Source organism: Triticum aestivum, chromosome 2B (assembly GCF_018294505.1).
Source record: "Triticum aestivum cultivar Chinese Spring chromosome 2B, IWGSC CS RefSeq v2.1, whole genome shotgun sequence".
Taxonomy (NCBI): domain Eukaryota; kingdom Viridiplantae; phylum Streptophyta; class Magnoliopsida; order Poales; family Poaceae; genus Triticum; species Triticum aestivum.
In genome coordinates, this window is record NC_057798.1 from 610,352,284 (window position 1) to 610,359,889 (window position 7,606).

A 7,606-nucleotide genomic window follows, 5' to 3' on the forward strand; every position below is an offset into this window, starting at 1 on the left:
TGGTGCTTAATAAGAACGACACTTGGCGTATGTGTGTGGATTTCACGGACCTTAACAAGGCTTGTCCGACTGATCCTTTTGCTCTCCCTCGTATTGATCAGATCATTGATGCTACGGTGGATTGTGAGCATTTGAGTTTTCTATATGCTTATTCTGGTTATCATCAGATCAAGATGGCAGTTAAGGACCAGGAGAAAACAGCCTTCATCACTCCCTTTGGAGCCTTCTGCCATGTGTCTATGCCTTTTGGGCTCAAGAGTGCCCATGCGACTTATCAGCGTTGTGTGCAGAATTGTCTCCACAGCCAGATTGGGCGCAATGTTCATGCTTATGTGGATGACATCATTGTGAAGTCCAGAAAGAAGGAAACCTTGATAGATGATCTGAAGGAGACCTTTGACAATCTCCGGGTCTATAAAATGATGCTTAACCCAGATAATTGTGTTTTTGGTGTACCAGCGGGTAAGCTCTTGAGTTTTGTGGTCTCTAAAAGGGGTATCAAAGCTAACACGGAGAAGATCAAGGCTATCACTTCCCTGGCTAAGCCAGCGTGTATCAATGATGTTCAGCGTTTGGCGGGTCGTATTGCAGCCTTAAGCCGGTTCATAAGCCGCCTGGGTGAAAAGGCTATTCCTCTTTACCAGATGATGAAGAAGACATATCACTTTGTGTGGAGCGATGCTGCCAATGAGGCATTTGAGGCGCTTAAGAAATAGCTGGCTGAGCCGCCAGTTCATGCAGCTCCTATTGATAAGGAGCCCTTGCTCTTATATGTGGCTGCTAACAATAGAGCTGTCAGTGTGGCAGTTGTGGTGGAAAGGAAGGAGTCAGAGGCAAGGAACATCCGGTTCAAAGGCCGGTTTATTATGTTAGTGAGGTTTTAACTGAATATAAACAGTGATACTGACATTGGCAGAAGCTAGTTTATGGAGTGTTCATGGCTAGTCGTGAGTTAAAGCATTATTTCTTTGGTCATTCCATCACTGTAGTCAGTTCTGCTCCTCTGGGGGATATTATTCCAAACAGAGAAGCTATAGGTCGGGTGGCTAAGTGGGTAATTGAACTTGGACCCCGTGGTTTGAAGTATGGGCCTCGAATAGCCATTAAGTCTCAAGCCCTTGTTGATTGCATCTATGATTGGACAGAGTTGCCGATGCCTGAGGATAAGCCGGATAATACATATTGGACTATTCATTTGGATGGATCCAGGCAATTGGAAGGATCAGTGGCTGGAGTTATTTTGACTTTCCCACGAGGTGATAAGTTCTGTTATGTTTTGATGCTGATGTTTCCTTACACTAACAATGCAGCTGAGTATGAGGCTTTACTCCATGGTCTTCAGATGGCTAAGGAGATGAACCTAAGCCGGGTCAGGTGTTTTGGTGATTCAGATATGGTGGCTTAGCAGGTCTCCGGAACTTGGGATTCCAAAGACCTGCTCATGGCAGCTTATCGTCGGGCGGTTGATGATATTGTTGGTCAATTCAAAGGCTATTAGGTGGAACATATTGATCATAGGAAAAATGAGGCGGCTGATGCTTTAAGCCGGCTGGGTTCCCAGCGTTAACCGGTACCACCTAATGTTTTTCTTGATGTTCTGAATAATCCTTCAGTTAAAGTGCCTACAGAAGAGGATCTTGCTATCCCTGACCCAGAGGCACAGTTGGTGGCGACTCTCCATGCTACTCCTTATTAGACTGTTCCATATTTGGCTTATATGACCCGGGGTGAGTTACGTGATGATGAAACTTTAGCCAGGCAAATAACCTGGAGGTATAAGTCAATGACCATTGTCAATGGTGAGTTACACTGATGCAGTGTCAGAGGGGTGTTTCAATGATGCATCTCTCCTAAGGAGGGTCGTCCAATTCTAAGGGAGATTCATGTAGGAGATTGCGGCCATCATGCCGGCTCTAAATCCCTCGTTGCTAAGGCTTTTCGTCATGGGTTTTATTGGCTAACGGCTCATGCTGATGTAGAAGATCTGGTTAGCAAGTGTGATGGCCGTTAGAAATTTTTGAAACGGGCTCATGTGTTGGCTCAACAATTGAGGATGATTCCAATTACTTGGCCGTTTATAGTCTAGGGTCTGGATATGATTGGACCTTTCAAAATATCCAAGGTCAAGAAGACCCACCTTTGGTGGCAGTTGACAAGTTCACAAAGTGGGTTGAGGCTGAGCTGGTCAGCAAAATGTGATGCGGCAACGGCGGTTCAATTCATTATAATGGAGATTTTTCGCTTTGGTAATCCTCATAGAATCATCATTGATAATGGCACTAATCTGGCTAAGTGTGCTATGTAAGAATTCTGTCAACAAGAGCATATTCGTCTTGATGTCTCATTAGTGGCTCACCCCTAGTCCAATGGTCAAGCTAAAAGGGCCAATCAAGAAATCTTGAGACATATAAAACCCCGGCTTATAGTCCCTTTGCAGAGGATGCGAGGTTGTTGGGTTGAGGAGTTACCTTCGGTGCTTTGGAGTATTAATACTACCCCCAACAGATCCATGGGTTACACCCCTTTCTTCATGGTTTATGGAGCACAAGCCGTTCTCCCTAGTGACATTTTTCACGACTCGCCCTGTGTGGCGGCTTATGTTGAAGCTGATAATGAAAAGGCACGTCAAGGTGCTCTTGACTTGTTGGATGAAGAACGTGACCTTGCAGCGGCTCATTCGGCAATATACCAACCAGATCTTCGCCGTTATCATAGCCGCCGGGTTAAGACCTAGAACTTTCAAGAAGGTGACCTGGTGCTCCGGCTCATCCAAGATCAAACGGATATGCACAAACTATCCCCACCTTGGGAAGGACCCTTTGTGGTCAGCAAGAATTTGAACAATGGCTCCTACTACCTCAATGATGTTTGAGACCACCAGGACTCACGCACATTGGAGGAGCAGACCCGTCGGCCTTGGAACATTTCTCATCTTCCCCCTTAATACATCTGAGCAATTGGCTCTTGTGTTGTACATATTTTCATCCATGTATATATTATGATCAAGTATAATAAAACTGGCATCCCTGATAATTTAGGGTCTCTGTCATTTCATTTCTGAGTATCTGAGTCTTTATTGTTACTTCATAAAGATCACTTGGGGGCTTCCTGCTCATTGAGCATAGTTGTGACTACCCTCTTGATTCGGCTTGTACTCCTTGTCAAAAAATCATTTGGGGCTTCCTGCACATTGAGCATAGCTATGGCTACCCTATAGATCCGGCTTATATACCTTGACTGAAAATTCTTGGGGGCTTATTTCCCAAGTTAAAGGTTACCAAAGAGTTGTAGCATTGCACAGTTCAAACATAGGTATCTTGCTTTGAAAGGCTTAATATATGTCACTTGGGGGCTCCCTGTTTAATGAACATAGCTTTTGATAAAAACCCTTTTGATTGGCTGGTAAGCCAGATGTAAATCACCAAAATTTCAGTTTATCCTACCTTGTTTGTCTACCACTCCGCCCAGGTAATCCTGGAATGACCCACCTGACTCATGACAGTCAATCTGATAAAGACCCGGAACTTGTCTAAAGTTAAAATGACGGTTGGTCATGTGAGGCCCGGCTTATAGGTTTGAATGAAGGATCAACCTAGTGTCTATGAGGCCCATGAAAAGCACTTGATATTGAGGCTTGACAGCCTTTGAATGCCTTGTTTTGTCTGATTTATTGTTTTCTGAACATTGTTTCAAGTTGATATTTTAGTACCATATTGATGTATGGTTTAACATGATTTCGGCCATGTAGCCTTAATCATTATGGCTTGTACTATGAGTATATCTGAGGTTTTGATAACCCGTTCTGGCTTTGGACGATAAGTCGCCATCATGTTTGAATTATGCACTTGGAGTTGTATGCTCTAAGCTATGGAACTGTCATCCTTATTGGATTTGGCGATGTAAGCCAGCAGCATGAACTAATTTCACAGGTACATTTTACTTGTTGGATTGAACACAATATATTATGATGTGAGGTTTTGGAGATGTAAGCTATCGAACTGTCATCCTTATTGGATTTGGCGATGTGAGGTTTTGATAAACCACCCTGATCATAAGACTTTGACAAGTCATCATAATATATTGTGTTGAGCAATATAACCCGCCCTGGGGTAAACCGCCAGGGCACATGTGTTTTATTTGTGCACATGCATACAACACAATAATATTGGGTATGACCCATCTGATGCATCAAAATGATGAAGCATAAATTATGGGTCTTCAAGCATCAGAGCAAAAGTTGAAACATATTCAAGCAAAAAACATGCACGATGGCATGGCAGATCATTGTTTTCAACTAGCCTATTACAAGGCTAACATGCAGCCCAAATGATTAAGTGCTTTGAGGCACAAAGTATCATCACAAAATTCATGAGCCGCCACAAAGGATCAGCTATCCTGGTCTGGGCGTGTTGATGACTCCGGGTCATCTTGCACCGGTTCATATTCCTCTTCTTCACCCATTGGCTAGAAGTCAGAGGTAGCCCAGTGATCCCAGTCAAAGCTTTGAATATAGCTTCGTCATCTATCAAGCTTGATGGGTCAATATCAGGGGCGAAGGTATGCTTACTGTTGCGGGAACAAGGTCCGTGGCCTCATGAATCGGCGCTGGCACTCTTGAATTCTCCTTCGTATAAGCCGCCTGATAATTTGACAAGTCAGTTTCTTCTGCGAGCTGGCTGGCTAGAGGGTGCATTTGTTTGACACAATTGGTGAAGTCTGCCGCTTCAAAGGGAGACCCATCTTGTTTGAACCTTGGGCAACCACTGGCCAACTCTTTTAGGTCAAGCTCTGCTTGCCATGCTTTGGCCCGGCTTAATGTGGTGATGGCACCGGCTCGGGCTGCGGATAGCTTCAGCTCTTCAACCCTCTGGGGCAGCATGTACAATTTTTCCAACACTTCCTTGATAAGGGAAGGTGGTTGCTTCTTGTGAGAGGCAGCAGCGATGGCCCTTTGAGCGCGAGTGTACAATTGTTCCACCAAGGTATATGCATCTTTAAGCTTGACACACATATCTTTACCCAGTTTGGAGCTACGGGAGCCTACATTGATAAAGGTGTTGATGAACCTGCTTATGATTCTTAAACATTAATGATGAAAGTTTAATGTACAAATAATGCTTACCAAAGATGGCGCATGTCATGATGTTGATTTGATGCTTTAAACCGGATAACTATCAGTCACCGGTTTAAGAGCAGCTTCAGCATCCTCATCTCTCTTTATCAGAGCCGCCTTTTAAGTATCCCAGCTGGCTCTCTCATCACTAAAATCTTTCTTCAGCTTTGCAGCATTTTCCAAAGCAGCTTTTAGTTCTGACTTGGCTTTGAAAGTTTCAGACTGCTGGGATTTGATATTCTGCTATAATCAGTGACTAGGGATTCTTTCATACTCAGCTTAGCCTGCAATGAACAAGGACATGCATTATTTTGGTCTTATTGTTTGAATCCCCAAGCATAATACAAGTATTTTACTTGGCACTTGGGGGCTAATGCATGTTGCTCTTTTGAGGCCAAAATTTTAGTGACCCGGTTTAAGCTATGAAGACTAAGCTGGCTCTTGGGCTACATGTTTGGATTTGTTCCTACATATGATGATAAGTCCCAGCTTAGCTATATAGCTTAAGCCGGCCCTTGGGGGCTACATTTGTGAATTCTAGCAGTTCAGTTTTGAAGTCCCGGATTGAACTTTCCAATTTTAAGCCGGCCCTTGGGGGCTACATTTGTGAATTCTAGCAATTCAGTTTTGAAGTCCCGGATTAAACTTTCCACTTTTAAGCCGGCCCTTGGGGGCTACATATTATGATTCAACAGTTACATATTGCAGTGGTGCAGCTACAAGATCAAAAAGATTCTCTAAGTCTACACTATATTGCATTCTTCTATATTCAGTAGACTTGGCAGCTAATTGACATAAACTTATATGAGAAGAGTCTTGTTACTGCTTACCTCAAAACGATCTTTCATAAGATTAACCAAGCCAGCTTCAAAGTCACGGCTGGTGTGGAGGCGGTTTAAGTAGCCAGTGTGGAGCTTCTGGGCATTAAATTGAGCATAGCTCTCCAGATCCAGTTTCCACTTGCCTTTGTCGGCAGCTGAGATTTCCTCTTTGGCGTTGTGCTTGGATAGGACGGTGGGATTGCCTAGAACTGTGTAAGCCGTCCCTGTGACTACAACATCATCTTCAGCCTCTTTAGTAGGCTTGGCAGGGCTTGGTGGCTTAGCACCTGAATCATCAGCAGTCATGGGGTCCATAGAGGCCTCTGGGACTTCTGGCGGCGGCTCATCAGCAGGATTTTCAACATTCGGCATTGAGGTTTCACACTCAAACAGTTGTTGTTCTGGCTCGAGTGCCTTGGGGTCCTCAACCGGCTTGTTTATTTGGACTTTTTCGTCGGCTTGGCCATTCCGTTGATAAAAGAAAAATGAAAAGAGATCAATACATATATATTTACAAAGTTAAGACAATAAGGGCAATAATTTTTACCCAGGGGCAATCTTGAAAGCTGGGATATGAGTCCTCGTTGAGTCGCCAGAAGATGAATTGGAAGTGCCCTGATAGTTGGAATCAGAAGGGCTAAGGGGTTGTCAAATGAGACCCGCCTTTGGAGAGCTAAGTCAGAAAGCCGTGAAACCTCTGGTTGGCGTTTGCGCAAAGCCGGCGTGTTGGGTAAGCCGGAAAAAAGAACCCCGCCGCCACTATTCCGGGTCGTGCGGCGAACCTCATGCTGCTGCTTCTTCAAAATAAAGTTGGGATCCAAGTAAGCCAAAGGGTGAGAAAACCTTACTTTCTGGCTTGCTTGTCTAGTTTTCTGTCTCAGTAGAGATTCTGAGCCAAAGGAAAAGATAATTACCTCTTCATCATCTGCGTGGTTGGCTTCCGCTTCATCCTGATGGTAATTAGTGTCAATAAGATGATTAAAAAATGATCCAAGGGAGTCAAGTTCTACCTCTGACTCAGAGTCATCCAGAGCAAGTTGATTTGCGAGGTTAGTCTTCTTTTTGGCAGGCTTCTTGATAGCCTTGTTTTTGCCCTCGACTTCTTGCTCGGCTTACCCTGGAGCTTCTTCTTCCAAAACGAGGAGTCAGCCCGTGGAAATTTAAAACAAAAATGAGAAAGAAGATTGACAGGTAATGAATATATGGGAAATTGTGTAAAGTACTTACATCAGGAGCTTTATTCTTCGTATAAAATGGAGCTAAGCCAGTCTTGTTGCAATCCTTCCAACTCTCATTGAGTGGAGACTTGGTCGTGGTGTTGATGGCGTCGTCATCCATTTCTATCTGACAATGGCGTTGGGGATCTTTGACATTGCCAGTATATTCGCACATTAAGCCGGGCCGGCAGCTCAAGGGCATGATTCTCCATGTGACCCAGCACCAGACTAGATCGATTCCAGTTAAGCGTTGGCCATTAAGGCTCTAATCTTTGAAAAAGAGGGTATATATTTGGCCCGTGCATCTATGCTAATCCATTCTCGAAGATGGTGTATGTTGCTGAGCCGGATGTTGCGGAAACCCGGTAGAGGATTTTCACTTCTGGACACATTTCTTGACAATAAAACCATGTTTGCTTCCAGTCCATATGATGACTAGGAGGTGTGGCGGTAAG